The 17,104-nt window shown below is 39.4% G+C and overlaps 1 protein-coding gene and 1 long non-coding RNA gene across 10 annotated transcripts in view; one reads left to right on the top strand and one right to left on the bottom strand.

The window, feature by feature from the left end:
• LOC143387325 (uncharacterized) overlaps positions 1 to 12,303 on the bottom strand; it is a 64,965-nt gene extending 52,662 nt beyond the window's left edge. For both annotated transcript variants that reach the window (XR_013089843.1, XR_013089842.1), the window contains exon 1: positions 11,946 to 12,303. This is a non-coding gene — a long non-coding RNA (uncharacterized LOC143387325). The remainder of the gene's footprint in view (positions 1 to 11,945) is intronic.
• LOC143387324 (cyclin-dependent kinase 14-like) overlaps positions 1 to 17,104 on the top strand; it is an 88,640-nt gene that overhangs the window by 34,850 nt on the left and 36,686 nt on the right. The window contains exon 1 of one of the 8 annotated variants that reach the window (XR_013089838.1): positions 14,062 to 14,163. The exons of the other annotated variants lie outside the window; for them this stretch is intronic. The gene's annotated coding sequence lies outside the window, so the exon portion shown is untranslated. Of the gene's footprint in view, positions 1 to 14,061; positions 14,164 to 17,104 lie in introns of those variants that run through there. 8 annotated transcript variants of the gene reach the window in all.

Genomic DNA, 17,104 nt, shown 5'->3' with positions numbered 1-17,104 from the left:
GAACATAAAACTAGAAAGACCACATCAAAGCTATGATTCAAACTCAAAAAGAGAAAGGACTCTTAAATCTCTTCCAGGTCACTACAATGGTATGATAATATCAAAGCACTATGTCAGGTACACAGCACTGCTACAACACTGAGGTATAACTGGGCAAATTAAATTTGGGTGAAAACGAAGACTATGTATATGCAATCCTGTATGTGCCCTGATATGTCCTATAAAGAATGGATCTTTTCTGTCCCAGATTAGACTTTGTATAGTGAAAAACAAAGAGAAAACAGTAGAGGAAGGGGAAATCCTACCAACATCTTCAAGGGATACTATAGCATTAACTATATACTGACTATCAGAAAATAAATTAAATACAGAATCTTTAAACATCACAAAATCTTGTAATACTGCATTAAGCTCTACCTTTTGAGCTGATTGTTTGGGTACTGAAAATGTAAAAGTTTGATCGGGGTACCTACTACTGCTGTACCATTTTTTGACCCATCAGTGAATATATTGGGAGCATTCATGATAGGTGTTTTTCTTGTCATTTTTGGAAAAACTATAGGATGCGAAGACCAAAAAGACAATAAAGGATTAGATGGTAAGTGGTTATCAAATGAAATATTAGATTTACAAATGATTATTGCCCAAGTATTTCACTCATTATCTAACTCAACAATTTGATCCATAGTATATGGAGTAATAATTTTATTGGGAGAAATTCCAAACACTCCCTTTGCTGCTTTTTATTCCTTTGAGTATTAATTGTGCTACAGCCTCAGGATACCTAATAAGAATAGTGTTAAAAGAATAAGATAAATGTATCCACAATAATGGACCTTCTTGCCAAAATACTCCTGTAGGAATATTTTTTTGTTGGTGTTACAATAAATAATAAAGGCAAACTTATATCAATTCTATCCAAATGCATATTTTCCATATATGTTTCAATGATTTTTAATGCCTTTCTTGCTTCAGGCGTTAACATGCAGGGTGAATTTGGATCTGATGGGCCTTTTAGGATAGCAAATAAAGGTCCCAACTCTCCCGTTGGTATGCCTAGATAAGGTCTTATTCAATTTATGTCTTCTAATAATTTTTGAAAGTCGTTCAGTGATTTGAGTTGATCTACTTCTATTTGAATTTTTGGTGAATGCACCATGGTTGAAGATAATAGAACTCCTAAATAATTAATTGGAAAATCTAATTTTACTTTATCTATTGCTATCTCTAGATTATAATTTTTTACTAAATTTGTAAGTGTGGCATAATATTCTAGCAATGTGTTTTTAAGTTTATGTGCTAATAATAAATCATCCATATAGTGAAATATTTGTAGTTCAGGATTTTGATTTCTAAGTGCCTGGATTGCTTTGTTAACAAAAATTTGACACATAGTTGGGCTGTTAGCCATCCCTTGAGGGAGTACTTTCCATTCATATCTCTGATCAGGAACTTCATGATTTAGTGCAGGGATAGTAAATGCAAAACGTGGACTATCCTCAGGATGAATTGGAATCGAAAAAAAAAAAATCTTTAATATCTATAGCTAAAACATACCAGGTTTTTGGCAAAGCAGACTATTGGGGAATCCCTGATTGAGCAGGTCCCATAATAAGCATCTCATTATTAATGGCTCTTAAATCTTGCAATAATCTCCATTTACCAGATTTCTTTTTAATGACAAAAATCGGAGTATTATAGGGAGATATGGAAGGTTGTATATGTCCCTCCGTTAATTGTTGTTTGACCAGGTCATGGGCTGCTTGTATCTTTTCTTTACTCAGGGGCCAATGAGAAACCCATACTGGTCTTTCTGATTTCCAAGTAATTTTTATTGTCTCAGTGACCCCTTCTGAAAACCCAATCCATGTCTATTTATTCCTTGATCTATTTGAATTGGTGCTGCTATGCCTTGTTCTTGTTCTCCTAATCTTTTTTCTTTCCCCAAATCTTGTCTAGCCATAATAGTGGGCGCATTTGGATTGCTATTATTTGTTAATTGCAAACCTAATTGATCTAGGACATCTCGTCCCCATAAATTTATAGGAAGATGATCCAATAAAGATGGCTGTATAGTTCCTTCACATCCTTCAGGATCCTTCCAATCTAACACCATTGCATTTCTATGGGGATTAGTTGCCACTCCTAGGCCTCAAAGTGTTTGACTGGCTTGTTGTAATGGTCAATGTTTTGACCATTCTTGATGAGATATGATGCTAAGGTCTGCATGTGACCAGTAGCCCGTTAAATTCATATCCTTGAATATTTAGTAGCATTGGGCGAGAATCTAAATTTAAAGACAGCAGAGACCAATCTACAACTGTGGAGCCTAATCCCCTGGAACCTCTTTCTATTGTACTACTGGAAAATTTATCATGTAGGCTGGGTATTATTAATAGCTGTTCTATTCTGTCTCCTGGTGAAATTACTGATATACCCTTTGGAGAACTAGCTATAATTTTTATTTCACTTTCATAATTGGGATCAATTACCCCAGGACTTACCATAAGTCCTTTTGTAGTAGAAGAACTGTGTCCCAATAATAAGCCTACTGTTCCTTGGAGAAGAGGTCCTTTTACTCCTGTGGGAATGATTTGAACTCCCATCTCTGGTGTTAGTACTGTGCTGGTGGAGGTGCAGATGTCCAACCCTGTGCTCCCTCTGGTTCGTCTGATGAGAGATTGATGGATAATGTGTCCTGGGCACTACCCTGATGGTGTTGCTGGGTTCCTCCATGGTGTTTCTGGGTTCCTCCAGTGACCCGTATATTTGAGGTTGTGGGCTATGTACTTTATAAAGAAAAGAGGTTTATATATTACAGTTTGGGAAGCTGAAAAAATCAAAATCAGATGTTCATATTAATTCAGCCTCTGATGAGGGTTCCTTCTTTGGCTATATAACATCATGGCAGATCGCATAGTTGCAGGAATACAAGCAAAAAGGAGAGAGCACATGATGAGCTAGGAAGCCAGAGACTGGAGAAGTCTTACTCTTTCATAATGACTCTCAAGATGCAAGAACTAACCAGAGTCTCTTCTAAGGGCAGCAACTTCAGGTCTCCCTTTCTGAGGGCAGTGTCCTCAAGTGACCTACCACTAGCTCCACCTCTTCAAGGTTCCACCATCCCCCATATCACCACACTCAGGAGCAAGCTTCCAACACAGGAACCCTGGGTGGACAAACCACAGCTAAACTAAGCACTTGGTAACTGAAGCTTTGCACTCAATGCACAAAACTCTCACAGTGGGGAGAAAAATCTGGAACTCCTGCAGAAGCCCAGCAGATTGGAGAGGAATCAATGTCCTATAAGCATCCAGAAAGTACAAAGGGAAAGAATCTGTAAGAACTGGGGAGTGATGATGTCTACCCTCTGAGATTACAGTGGCAAGTAAAAGAATCTGTACATACAAAAGTAGCTCATATTGTGCCCTGGATATGTAACCACATTCATTAATCTAACCCAATTAGCCCAATGTACAAAAGCACATTCATCTTTGCCCCATTTATCCTATCTCCAGCTAAAAGAAACGTTATGAAAATTAACTTTTCCCTCAAAACTTTTCTGCCAACTGAGTGAAACTAACCTTTAACTTCCACCTCCCAAGGGATGGCTGGTCTGAGATCTTTCCACCACTATGTGGATTTCTATTCAGAGTTTCCTTACAACCTCTTAGGGAGGTGTGATCCCTGCTAGAAGACTCATGGTCCTGATAATAAAATTAAAAGGCCATCACTCTGGACAGCTCTGGTGGGGGACAACCAGTTGCTTTTGTGGATGAAGCAGCCACTGTCCACAGGAAAACAGCTGCCCCACGTCCACCTGCACCCAAAAGTCCTACCTAGCACACCGCCCAACAATTCCCTGCAAATCTGTCTGACCATGCAGAGAAGTGTAAATGGGAATTTCAGCACACATGAAGAGTCAGTCACAACAAGGCACTTGGGGAAATAGTTATCAATAAGGATGTTAGGAGATCAGGCAAAGTACAAAATGAGTGATAAGATCAGGGATAATTTCAACAAGGGGGTAGTTGAACACACTATCCTTGAAAGAATCAAGTGTATACTCACCATAGAATTGAAATTTGAAAACAATAGGCAATGCAGAAGTAGATGATTTCAGTAATCCATGCTCTCTTTAAAATGAGGCTTTGGGAGAAGAATAAGATAAGTGTGAGTTTTGCATTTTGTGTCCAGAACATGATGTGATGAAAGGAATATATGGATCAGGTGACATGCGTATTTCTTCCCCATTTCTGGGAGCATGTTTTGAGACACTGTCATTTAGAGTTTGGGGATAAAAATAGGTGTACCCTGGGTTTATGTATATAGAGATGATGCATGAATAGACCATAGGGTGAATAAAGAATATAACAGGTTACTATTTTAAATAATGGATTGAATTGATATTTTAAAAAATACATGAAATCTGGTATTCACATACAAACATTCAATCCAAGTAATTATACATGTAATGGTAATATTAGGGTTACTAATTATAACCAACTCTGTTTGAGTTTTGCTTCAAAAATGATGATGGAATTCAAAAGTTATGTGATATAAAAGAATCTCATGAAAATGCAAGTAAAGCAACATGGAGAAATACATGGGATCTGATACAGGGAGTGAATGAAAGTGAATCATATGCATATCAATTTGTGAATTCTGGATGAAATGATACATCCTATGATGTATACATACTGAAGAAATAGGAATATAACAAATTTGAATAAAAATTTAATTCAAAATACACATCATGTCCCATATGAATATAATTTCATTGATGTTAAACTGGGTCACTTGCTGTAGAAATATTAGGGTTAGTACTCAATATACACTGAAGTTCATTCTGAGTATTCTGAAATGAATATGTATGTCAAGAAAGTGAATACTTCTGAAAAATATCTCCTGAAAAGTTGATTATAAATCCACGCAGATGGACATGAAAGAATCAAGGTAGTATAAGTATATGACACATATAGTTCATGTTTGCAAATTCATACTATATATATATATATATATATATATATATATATATATATATATATATATTTAATACATTAAAATGTAATAGTATGTATGCCAATCGAAATTCATAAGGAGATATATATATCCTTCACATGTGTACCCAAAATATTCATTTTCCTCTACATTGTTTCATGTCTAAACTGGTTGAAGTATAAAGCTCACCACAGCTTGAATTTTCAGTTACCTCAGTGTATTGGGGGGCAGTGATCTCTTCAGAAATTCGTATTTACCAAAGTGAGAGTACTCTCAAAAATATACCTGTGATGGCAGTAGGATTATATATATGTATATAAAAATACCCATTGTGATCCAGGCGACAGAGACAGGGAGTCAGGAAGTTACACATTCATTAATTTTGAAAATTCTTGGAGAAGTAAAATGAGAAAAATGTGTCACAGGTTTTATAATATGTATCTCTGATGAAGCAAAAGGCAAGTCCAAGTATACACCATGCCTCCTATCAAATGCCTCTACTTCTATTCTTTAGGATTATTTTTATCGATGTTAGGATAAGTAGTCAGAGCCTACAAGGTTATGGATTAGTGTCAGAGATTCAATATTTCACATGGCAAAACGGAAAATGAGTCTAATACATATGGGAACACGTGGCACATAAAAATCTTCCACTGTCATCCACCACAATGCCTGGACATTACTATCACCCTAAAGAAGACACAATGAGAGGAGAAGAGGAAAAAAATCTGTGAATACATATCTGGAATTGAAATTCTGAGGAGCTCACAAACTTGGGTGTGGCAGAAGAGATCCCAAAAGTAGAGGATAGGGTAAACATTCCACAAACATGGAACTTTGCTGGCCTACTGACTTCTTGACTATCTGCCTCTGACATTCGTCCTCTAGAAATATAGCTTTGTGTTTTAGCTTCCTTTGTAGTGAGATCATGAAAGCTTGCTCTGAGTCTATGTGAACAGGAGGACATGGGTTCATATTTTCCAATAGGAAGAGGAGGCAGCAGAGCTGAATCCTCTCTATGCAGGTAACTGTGGCCTTTGGTGTATGAATGTCTCCCTGGGTGCATTGTGAAGCTTTTGGCTACCGCCCAGTTGTAATGGCATTTCTTACAGCTTCCCTGGCAAATTGGTGTTTGTTTTTGAAATACAAATAGGTCAACCAGGACACAGTGCTGGAGGGAGATCTGCCACATTGGGTGAGTCAGGTTCTGAAGGCAAAAACACAAACTGGGCTGCTACCCCATATATCTTTCCCACTTGAGCAAAGCAACTTGTTTCTGATCATCGCATCAAATCCTCTCCCCACAACAACATGCCTTTATATTTTCAGGTCTCCTGGCTGCACCTTGTCAGTCACATGTCCTTTGGAAGACAATGACAGAAACACAGGGTCCCACCACAGATGTTGGATCACACACCTGCATTCCATTGCTCCAGGCCCAGTTCCCTGCTGGCTCCAACTCACTGGCATCTCTGTTCTTCACCATGGTCATGAATTTCACTCAGTCAAAAATGGCACTTGCTGGTTCACTCATGATGAGCAACAGGAGATCTAAAGATTCTCCAGGGATTTCTGGTCATGGGATTCTCAGAAATTTCATGGTATTGGCCTAGCCATATTTCAAGAATGAAGACGTTGACATTGTGGGTTTTGATTCATTCAGGAGCCATTAACTGTTGAGGAATGTCCTTTCAGTAAAAGCTCTGGAGATCGCATGCATGCAAAGTTCCCAAGGAGTGGCGAAAAGTCACAGGAATCCAGGCCCATTGGGGTCTAAAATATGAGGTTCCTGTGAGTTTTGGCTCTCAACTATAGCAGAAAAGGCTTTCACAGCAAAATCATGTGAAATCCTGGCTGAGCATCCCAGTGCTGTGAAGAAAGCCACCCTCGGCCTAGATCTCAGTTTCCAAAGGCTCCTCTAATGCCTGACCTTCTAAAATCCCAACACAATTCATGGCAATAGTTCTCTGATATCAGTTCCAGAACTCAGTCTCTAATGGCATGACACCAGAGTTGAAGCTGAGGTGGACCCAGTTATCTTTTCCAACCACCACACTAAAGACCATTATGCTAACACAAACATTCTCACATGGCCCTCATCTTCTTCCATACAGACACTCATCATAACATTATGGCTGGGGGTTTCTATAGGGTGAGCAGTCTTAGATGGTGTGCAAAGTAAGCTCTCATGCCCATGATATGCCAAATGTCATGGTGGCCTGGACACCCTTCCTGAGAAACAGGATAGATAAAATGGGCCTGTAGTTAATTTTGCTCTGCTTGTCAAATTAGAGGCCTCCTGCCTGACAGTGTACTGGACTCATGAAAAAACCCAAACACCTGTGTGCTAGTTACTGGAGGGTTTGCAACAACTCATTTGACCCAGAGGATCCCTGTTCTGACTTCATAGGGGTCAGGAACCTGACCAGAGGAAGGCAAGAGACTTCATCCAATAGTACAATTGTTTTTCATCCGTTTAGATTGGGATGAACATATGGGATTTTTCCCGAGTTTCCTGGGGTGCTGAGAATGTAATTCACAGCCACACACAGGGCCAGGAGTCTGATACAGACACAGCTTTTACAAAGCACTTTACTTCAAAGTCACAGATTAGGCCTCTTCATTTCCATTTGAAACTCTTTTCTTGAGGAGTTACAAAGGAGTGCCCTAAGGCAAACACCTCCCTGACATTCAGGGGAACAGAACAATAGGGAAGAAAGAAGCCTGGAGAAAAACTTTAATTGAACACTGTGGCACTGACAGCTCCTAATCATGCAACTTGGGTTACTATCTATCCAAGCAGGGATTCTCCAGAGAGATCCTTTCCAGTCATGCTAATTTTTGAGTTTTCTGAGATGCTTGGCATGCCCTTCAGCAATCAAGTCCATGGCCATATCACAGAGCTTGAATGTGGTACACATCTTGGACACAAAAGCATGAACCCCTTCAGAGAGTGGCCAAAATTCAGGAAGAATACAGGAACTTAGGATCTTGGTAGGTGTTGCCCATCTGCAAGGCAAGCAGCAGTCCATTCATAAATTTGCCATGAGGAGTCCTGCAAAGTTTTCCACTAGACAGGACACATTTACGGCTGCATTCTTCTCTCTACTCTCTTTAACCACAAACCCAGTGAGATCCACTGACCTAAAAAGGCTCACTAGTTAACAGTCCATTTCAAACCAACAACAACAAGAAAAAAAAAAAACGTTTTTCCTTCATGTTCTCAGAACATGAGACAAAACGACAAATTTAAACACACACCCACTGAGATACACAAACCACCCCTGTATTTGGTCTGCATCTATCCACTCTGTCCTCTGACTGGTGGGTGAAAATATGTTCCTCGGCAGTGGCCTGTCCTGTCTCAGCTCTGGTCTCCTTGGCCATCTCTGTGTAGTTGTCAGGAGCCAGCAATGAGCCAACACTTCTTTCTCAGGAAAGGCCCCTGTTGAGACCATTCAAGGCTTTTGGCTATCCACACATCACTAGGTACCAACAAAGAATGACTCTGGCCTTGGTACAGACAATCAAGTGAGCCCACTGGGAGTGGAACTGCCTCTGGATGCCTCGCCTCCTGGATCCCAAGTTCAGAGAGTTCCATCACCAAGGAAGTGAGGTGAGGTCACTTCCTTCAGGGAAGTGAATGAGGTCACTGCCTTGGCAACCACTTTGTCCTAACAGTTGTTTCCAAGGGTCCCATGAGATGGAGGCTGCCCCACCTTCCTGTGACATTTTCACAAGACATAAAGGTCTATACACCCTAGGAGCCCGGGATCAGCAATCCACACAGACCTGATTGTGTCCCTATTCCTTGCATTGAGAAGAGAGAGGCTGATTCAGCCTCATCCCTTCATCCTGACTGGGTTGTTGGCCATGGAAGATGACTTTAGACCTCACAGGTCCTACCTAGCTGCCTACATTTGCTCCAGGGATCATTTCTGCATCTACCTTTGAGCTTCTCAGCAGCTGTAGGATTCCCTACATACCTGTATGGCAAGATCAACTCAGCACCTGCTGTTATGTGAAAATAGATTGAGGGAACAGAGTATGGTTAAGGGTCATATCATGTTCGATTTGGGTTAAAAGTCATTCTGCTGGATGAATACAGGTATTGGGCAACTGGGATATTTATAGGAATGTAAGGTGAAATGTAAGTATGAAAATAGAAAACTAGGTAAGATCTGAAGCACACAAGTTTGTTGGGGCCTTGATTTGGATACATAGTTTTGAATTATGTTCTGCAGAGATGAATCCTCTAAATCCATAGACAATTGCCTGAGATCTTGTACCTCGGACTACTGAATGTAAAAGAGAGCTTGCAGTGAAATGGAGAGAGTAGGCAGGATTCCAGTGTAGGGTAAGGAAGAATAGTGAGTTTAGGATTTGGATCAAAGGCCGTTTTTGCAATCCAATGATTTTCTATTAAAATGTAAATGGGAATGTCAGCACACATGAAGAGTCAGTCACAACAAGGCACTTGGGAAAATAGATATCAATAAGGATGTTAGGAGATCAGGCAAAGTACAAAATGAGTGATAAGATCAGGGATAATTTAAACAGGGGTGTAGTTCAACACACTATCCTTGAAAGAATCAAGTGCATACTCACCATAGGATTGAAATTTGAAAACAATAGGCAATGCAGAAGTAGATGATTTTAGTAATCCATGCTCTCTTTAAAATGAGGCTTTGGGAGAAGAATAAGATAAGTGTGAGTTTTGCATTTTGTGTCCAGAACATGATGTGATGAAAGGAATATATGGATCAGGTGACATGCGTATTTCTTCCACCATTTCTGGGAGCATGTTTTGAGACACTGTCATTTAGAGTTTGGGGATAAAAATAGGTGTACCCTGGGTTTATGTATATAGAGATTATGCATGAATAGACCATAGGGTGAATAAAGAATATAACAGGTTACTATTTTAAATAATGGATTGAATTGATATTTTAAAAAATACATGAAATCTGGTATTCACATACAAACATTCAATCCAAGTAGTTATACATGTAGTGGTAATATTAGGGTTACTAATTATAACCAACTCTGTTTGAGTTTTGCTTCGAAAATGATGATGGAATTCAAAAGTTATGTGATATAAAAGAAATCTCATGAAAATGCAAGTAAAGCAACATGGAGAAATACATGGGATCTGATACAGGGAGTGAATGAAAGTGAATCATATGCTTATCAATTTGTGAATTGTGGATGAAATGATACATCCTATGATGTATATATACTGAAGAAATAAGAATATAACACATTTGAATAAAAATTTAATTCAAAATACACATCATGTCCCATATGAATATACTTTCATTGAATGTAAACGGGGTCACTTACTGCAGAAATATTAGGGTTAGTACTCAATATACACTGAAGTTCATTCTGAGTATTCTGAAATGAATATGTATGTCAAGAAAATGAATATTTCTGAAAAATAGCTCCTGAAAAGTTGATTATAAATCCACGCAGATGGACATGAAAGAATCAAGGTAGTATAAGTATATGACACATATATTTCATGTTTGCAAATTCATACTATATATATATATATATATATATATATATATATATATATTTAATAAACTAAAATGTAATAGTATGTATGCCAATCGAAATTCATAAGGGGATATATATATCCTTCACATATGTACCCAAAATATTCATTTTCCTCTACATTGTGTCATGTCTAAACTGGTTGAAGTATAACGCTCACCACAGCTTGAATTTTCAGTTACCTCAGTGTATTGGGGGGCAGTGATCTCTTCAGAAATTCGTATTTACCAAAGTGAGAGTACTCTCAAAAATATACCTGTGATGGCAGTAGGATTATATATATGTATATAAAAATACCCATTGTGATCCAGGCGACAGAGACAGGGAGTCAGGAAGTTACACATTCATTAATTTTGAAAATTCTTGGAGAAGTAAAATGAGAAAAATGTGTCACAGGTTTTATAATATGTATCTCTGATGAAGCAAAAGGCAAGTCCAAGTATACACCATGCCTCCTATCAAATGCCTCTACTTCTATTCTTTAGGATTATTTTTATCGATGTTAGGATAAGTAGTCAGAGCCTACAAGGTTATGGATTAGTGTCAGAGATTCAATATTTCACATGGCAAAACGGAAAATGAGTCTAATACATATGGGAGCACGTGGCACATAAAAAGCTTCCACTGTCATTTACCACAATGCCTGGATATTACTATCACCCTAAAGAAGACACAATGAGAGGAGAAGAGGAAAAAAATCTGTGAATACATATCTGGAATTGGAAATTCTGAGGAGCTCACAAACTTGGGTGTGGCAGAAGAGATCCCAAAAGTAGAGGACAGGGTAAACATTCCACAAACATGGACCTTTGCTGGCCTACTGACTTCTTGACTATCTGCCTCTGACATTCGTCCACTAGAAATATACCTTTGTGTTTTAGCTTCCTTTGTAGTGAGATCATGAAAGCTTTGTCTGAGTCTATGTGAACAGGAGGATATGGGTTCATATTTTCCAATAGGAACAGGAGGCAGCAGAGCTGAATCCTCTCTATGCTGGTGACTGTGGCCTTTGGGGCATGAGTGTCTCCCTGGGTGCATTGTGAAGCCTCTGGCTCACTGCCCAGTTTTAATTTCTTACAGCTTCCCTGGAAAATTGGTGTTTGTTTTTGATATACAAAAAGGCCAACCAGGACACAATGCTGGAGGGAACTCTGCCACGTAGCGTGAGTCAGGGTCTGAAGGCAAAAACACAAACTGGGCTGCTACCCCATATATCTTTCCCACTTGAGCATAGCAAGATATTTTTGAGCATCGCACCAAATCCTCTCCCCACAACAACATGATTTTATATTTTCGGGTCTCCTAACTGTACCTTGTCAGTCACATGGCATTTGGAAGCCAATGACAGAACCACAGGGGCCCACCACAGATGTTGGATCACACACCTGCACTCCATTGCTCCAGGCCCAGTTTTCCGCTGGCTCCTACTCACTGCCATCTCTGTTCTTCACCATGGTCATGAATTCCACTCAGTCAACAATGGCACTAGCTCGTTGAATCATGATGAGCAACAGGAGATCTAAAGTTCTCCAGGAATTTCTGGTCATGAGATTCTCAAAAACTTCATGGTATTGGCCTAGCCATATTTCAATAATGAAGAAGTTGACAATGTGGGTTTTGATTCGTTCAGGAGCCATCAAGTGTTGAGGAATCTCCTTTCAGTAAAAGCTCTGGAGATCACATGCAGGCAAGGTTCCCAAGGAGTGGTGAAAGGTCACAGGAATCCAGGTATATTGGGGTCTAAAATAAGAGGTTCCTGTGAGTTTTGGCTCTCAACTATAGCAGAAAAGGCTTTCACAGCAAAATCATGTGAAATCCTGGCTGAGATTCCCAGTGTTGTGAAGAAAGCCACCCTCGGCCTAGATCTCAGTTTCCAAAGGCTCCTCTAATGCCTGACCTTCTAAAATCCCAACACAATTCATGCCAATAGTTCTCTGATATCAGTTCCAGAACTCAGTCTCTAATGACATCACACCAGAGTTCAAGCTGAGGTGAACCCAGTCATCTTTTCCAACCACCACACAAAAAACCACTATTATAACAAAAACACTCCCACATGGCCCTCATCTTCTTCCATGCAGACACTCATCATAACATTCTGGCTGGTGGTTTCTATAGGGTGAGCAGTCTTAGATGGTGTGCAAAGTAAGCTCTCATGCCCATGATATGCCAAATGTCATGGTGGCCTGGACACCCTTACTGAGAAACAGGATAGATAAAATGGGCCTGTAGTTCATACTGCTCTGCTTCTCAAATTAGAGGCCTCTTGCCTGCCAGGGGTAGATTCTTTATGTTTCCTAGACTCATGAAAAAACCCAAACACCTGTGTGCTAGTTACTGGAGGGCTTGCAACAACTCATTTGACCCAGAGGATCCCTGTTCTGACATCATAGGGGTCAGAAGTCTGACCAGAGGAAGGCGAGAGACTTCATCCAATAGTACACTTGTTTTTCATCCGTTTAGATTGGGATGAACATATGGGATTTTTCCCGAGTTTCCTGGGGTGCTGAGAATGTAATTCACAGCCACACACAGGGCCAGGAGTCTGATACAGACACAGCTTTTACAAAGCACTTTACTTCAAAGTCACAGATTAGGCCTCTTCATTTCCATTTGAAACTCTTTTCTTGAGGAGTTACAAAGGAGTGCCCTAAGGCAAACACCTCCCTGACATTCAGGGGAACAGAACAATAGGGAAGAAAGAAGCCTGGAGAAAAACTTTAATTGAACACTGTGGCACTGACAGCTCCTAATCATGCAACTTGGGTTACTATCTATCCAAGCAGGGATTCTCCAGAGAGATCCTTTCCAGTCATGCTAATTTTTGAGTTTTCTGAGATGCTTGGCATGCCCTTCAGCAATCCAGTCCATGGCCATGTCACAGAGCTTGAATGTGGTACACATCTTGGACACAAAACCATGAACCTCTTCAGAGAGTGGCCAAAATTCAGGAAGAATACAGGAACTTAGGATCTTGGTAGGTGTTGCCCATCTGTAAGGCAAGTAGCAGTCCATTCATAAATTGGCCATGAGGAGTCCTGCAAAGTTTTCCACTAGACAGAACACATTTATGGCTGCATTCTTCTCTCTACTCTCTTTAACCACAAACCCAGTGGGATCCACTGACATAAACAGGCTCACTTTTTAACAGTCCATTTCAAACCAACAACAACAACAACAACAACAACAAAAAAGTTTTTCCTCATGTTCTCAGAACAGGAGACAAAATGACAAATTTAAATACACACCCACTGAGACACACAAACCACCCCTGTATTTGGTCTGCATCTATCCACTCTGTCCTCTGACTGGTGGGTGAAAATATGTTCCTCGGCTGTGGCCTGTCCTGTCTCAGCTCTGGTCTCCTTGGCCATCTCTGTGTAGTTGTCAGGAGCCAGCAATGAGCCAACACTTCTTTCTCAGGAAAGGCCCCTTTTGAGACCATTCAAAGCATTTGACTATGCACACATCACTAGGTACCAACAAAGAATGACTCTGGCCTTGGTATAGACAATCAAGTGAGCCCACTGGGAGTGGAACTGCCTCTGGATGCCTCGCCTCCTGGATCCCAAGTTCAGAGAGATCTATCACCAAGGAAGTGAGGTGAGGTCACTTCCTTCAGGGAAGTGAATGAGGTCACTGCTTTGGCAACCACTTTGTCCCAACAGTTTTTCCCAGGTGTGTGTGTGTGTGTGTGTGTGTGTGTGTGTGTGTGTGTGTTTCTTTAAGGACCCAAGACTTGAACGTAACATGTTTTGACTCAAAAATGGTTGTTTGTGTACCCTTTCAAGTTAAACAGAACCTGTATAGGTATAACACACATTGTTATAATCAGTCCTGAACAAATGTTGTGTCCCACATTGTCACTTTCTGCCTTATAGAAAGTGGCCAGAACCACTGTTACCCTCCTCTTCCTTTTTTCATCATCATTTTCTCCTCTACTCTCCCTTCTGTTTTCAACTTGGGCAGTCTCCTGTAGTCTGACAAAGAACTCTGGATCTACTCTTTGTCTGTCTTCAGGAAGGCTGAGAAATTTAGGTGAGCTTTTGAAGAAGAGTTAATTGCAGGTTAAGTGGAGAGAAATGAAAGGCACCATTTTGTCTTTTCATTGGTAACAGGGGAAAAACTCTGTAGGTCAGCCCTGGCAGGCCAGTGCAGCTGTTCTAAACCTTCTTGCCTCTAGTTCACCGTCAAGTTCTTCTTAGATTGGACACATGTAATGTCAAAGCTAGAACAAAGCCAAAAAGTCTATTTGTTTTATGTTCCTCATTTCTGAGATGTAAATAGGGTCTTAAGCAAAGAATAGAGAGAATATCTTGCTTGATATTCATGGTCCAACACTGCTTTTCACTACTTAATTATCTTCTCTAATGCCTTTTCAAATAGAACACAGGTAAAGTGTATGTGAGTGTGTGTGTGTGTGTGTGCACACATGCGTGCACATGGGTAAGAACTAGAGAAATGTGTAAAATTTGTCATGATTTAAATAGCAGCATACCATTATTTTTAGTTCTCCTAAAAGCATCTGTTTGAAAGTGGCTCTTCGTATAAAATTCTCTTCCCATACACACTCTGAATTCAGTAAGGATTATTTATGTCGTGTCATCTAGATTTATAAATTTAAAATTCCTTAGGACTTGCCCCAAATGTTTCTATAAACAACCAATTATATTTTTTCTTTATAAAAAATGAATGTGGAATGAACATAACACTCTCTTGTCCCTCATATCTGCTATATTTCTCTGACCCTTTATGAACATAGAGGCTTACTGAGTACACCCTAACCAACCTAGACACAGTTCCATTAGCCTGAGGCAGATCCCCCACCCAGTGGCTGGAAAGGAGCACTGAAATCAAAGGAGGGCCTCACCACTCACAGCAGCATCTCCCCATTTACCAGAATATCCCTTGATATATCACTGGGAATCATTCTAAGACACGGGAAGTCCCAATTTCAGCCACTTTGAGAACAGCTCTCCATTCTTAATGCCTGAAGTTTCCTTGCAAGATATCTGTAATGTTTCACTGCTCTAAACTGTTCCCTTTTCTGAATTTCCTTGAATGTACTCCAACCCTATCCTCTCACATGGCCCTATGTCCATCCTTCTAGATTAAGATGTACAGCCATCCAAAAAGTTTCTCCAGCTTACCCTTTGGTAACTCCTCTCATATACTCTCCAGCCTCTGGAAACCACTGATCAGTTTTCTGTTTCTATAATTTTGGCTTTTCCAAAATGTTTTATAAATGAATGATTTTATTCAGTTTTTATACTTAGGATAATACATTTGAGATTCATCTAAAATTAGTATGGCAAATAAATAGTAGCCTGACTCAACTTCTGATGATTGGTTTGAGGTTCAATAGAGGGGACCTATAATTTGTTTAAAGAGGGAGGTAAGAAAATAACACCAACTTAATGATTATTCGAGGGAGAAAGATCCAAAATTTATAAATGTAGATGAGCTTATAAAAACTAATCAAATTGTGGAAATCACACATGTAATCGAATAGAGGAAAAAGAATCTCCAGTACTACTAAAAACCACCTGCCATACTAGATCAAATACAGCAAGCACATCCTTTCAAATGCACAGCTGAACCAAGAAGAAAATAAGTGAATTCTTCAGTAGGGTCAAGAAAGAAGAATAGAGTGTTAAGCAAGTGCTAAAGTTTCAGTTGCCCTAGAGTTTTTTTTTGTTTTTTGTTTTTTTTTTTTTTAATAAGAACATAAAAACAAAGGTTTAGACCTGAGAAAGAACATAGGAATTGGGATTCTCCACACAGAGAAGCGCTTCTATAATACAATTCAACTTCTGTAAAGGGCTAGGGTAAAAGGAAAAAAATCTACTTCCAACAAAGAAAGCCTGCAAGAACAATTGGTTTGTGCCAGCCTTATTTCTAGATGAAGATGAAAAAGTTTCCCCTGAGACTTCCTACAGGTTTGGCTTAAATTTACACAACTTGGCAGGGTTTCAGAAACCAGCAGCAAGAACTTGGAGTGCATAGGTCTTTAGAGAGCCCCAGAACTCCTGGCAGAAACAAAAGAAAATCCCTATGGAGAAGTACATTCTCAACCTAGGTTCCTGAGGATTCCCACAGAACAACCTTAACTGAGAATGAGCTCACAATCAAAAATTATAAAGTATGTTTGAAAACCACACTGGGGGTAATGGTCAGTAGCAAAAGAAATAAAAATGAACTCTCCCTTCACCCAGAACTTCAGATGTTGAGAATTATCAGATATGTTTTATACCTAAATTTAAACAATTTAAAAATCAAATTAAAAACTTGAACATGAAATATGCCTGAACAGGGAAAACAGTATATTATAGGCAACTGATTAGAGAATTAATTGAAATGGAAGATGACTCTGGAATAACTATCCAGACAGGAAAACAGAGGGACTAGCACACAATATGAGTGTGTAACAACAGAAATTTAATGATATGTCATTACATTGGAGTTAGGAAGCGATAGAAAAGAGAAAACTGGGGAAAGAAAGTATTCATAGGATATTGGCTAGGATATTTTTTCTGAAATTGAT

This window comes from Callospermophilus lateralis, unplaced genomic scaffold (genome assembly GCF_048772815.1).
Source record: "Callospermophilus lateralis isolate mCalLat2 unplaced genomic scaffold, mCalLat2.hap1 Scaffold_260, whole genome shotgun sequence".
In the NCBI taxonomy this organism is placed as follows: Eukaryota; Metazoa; Chordata; class Mammalia; order Rodentia; family Sciuridae; genus Callospermophilus; species Callospermophilus lateralis.
The sequence above is the reverse complement of the archived record's forward strand: the minus strand, read 5'-3'. Positions and strand labels throughout refer to the sequence as shown.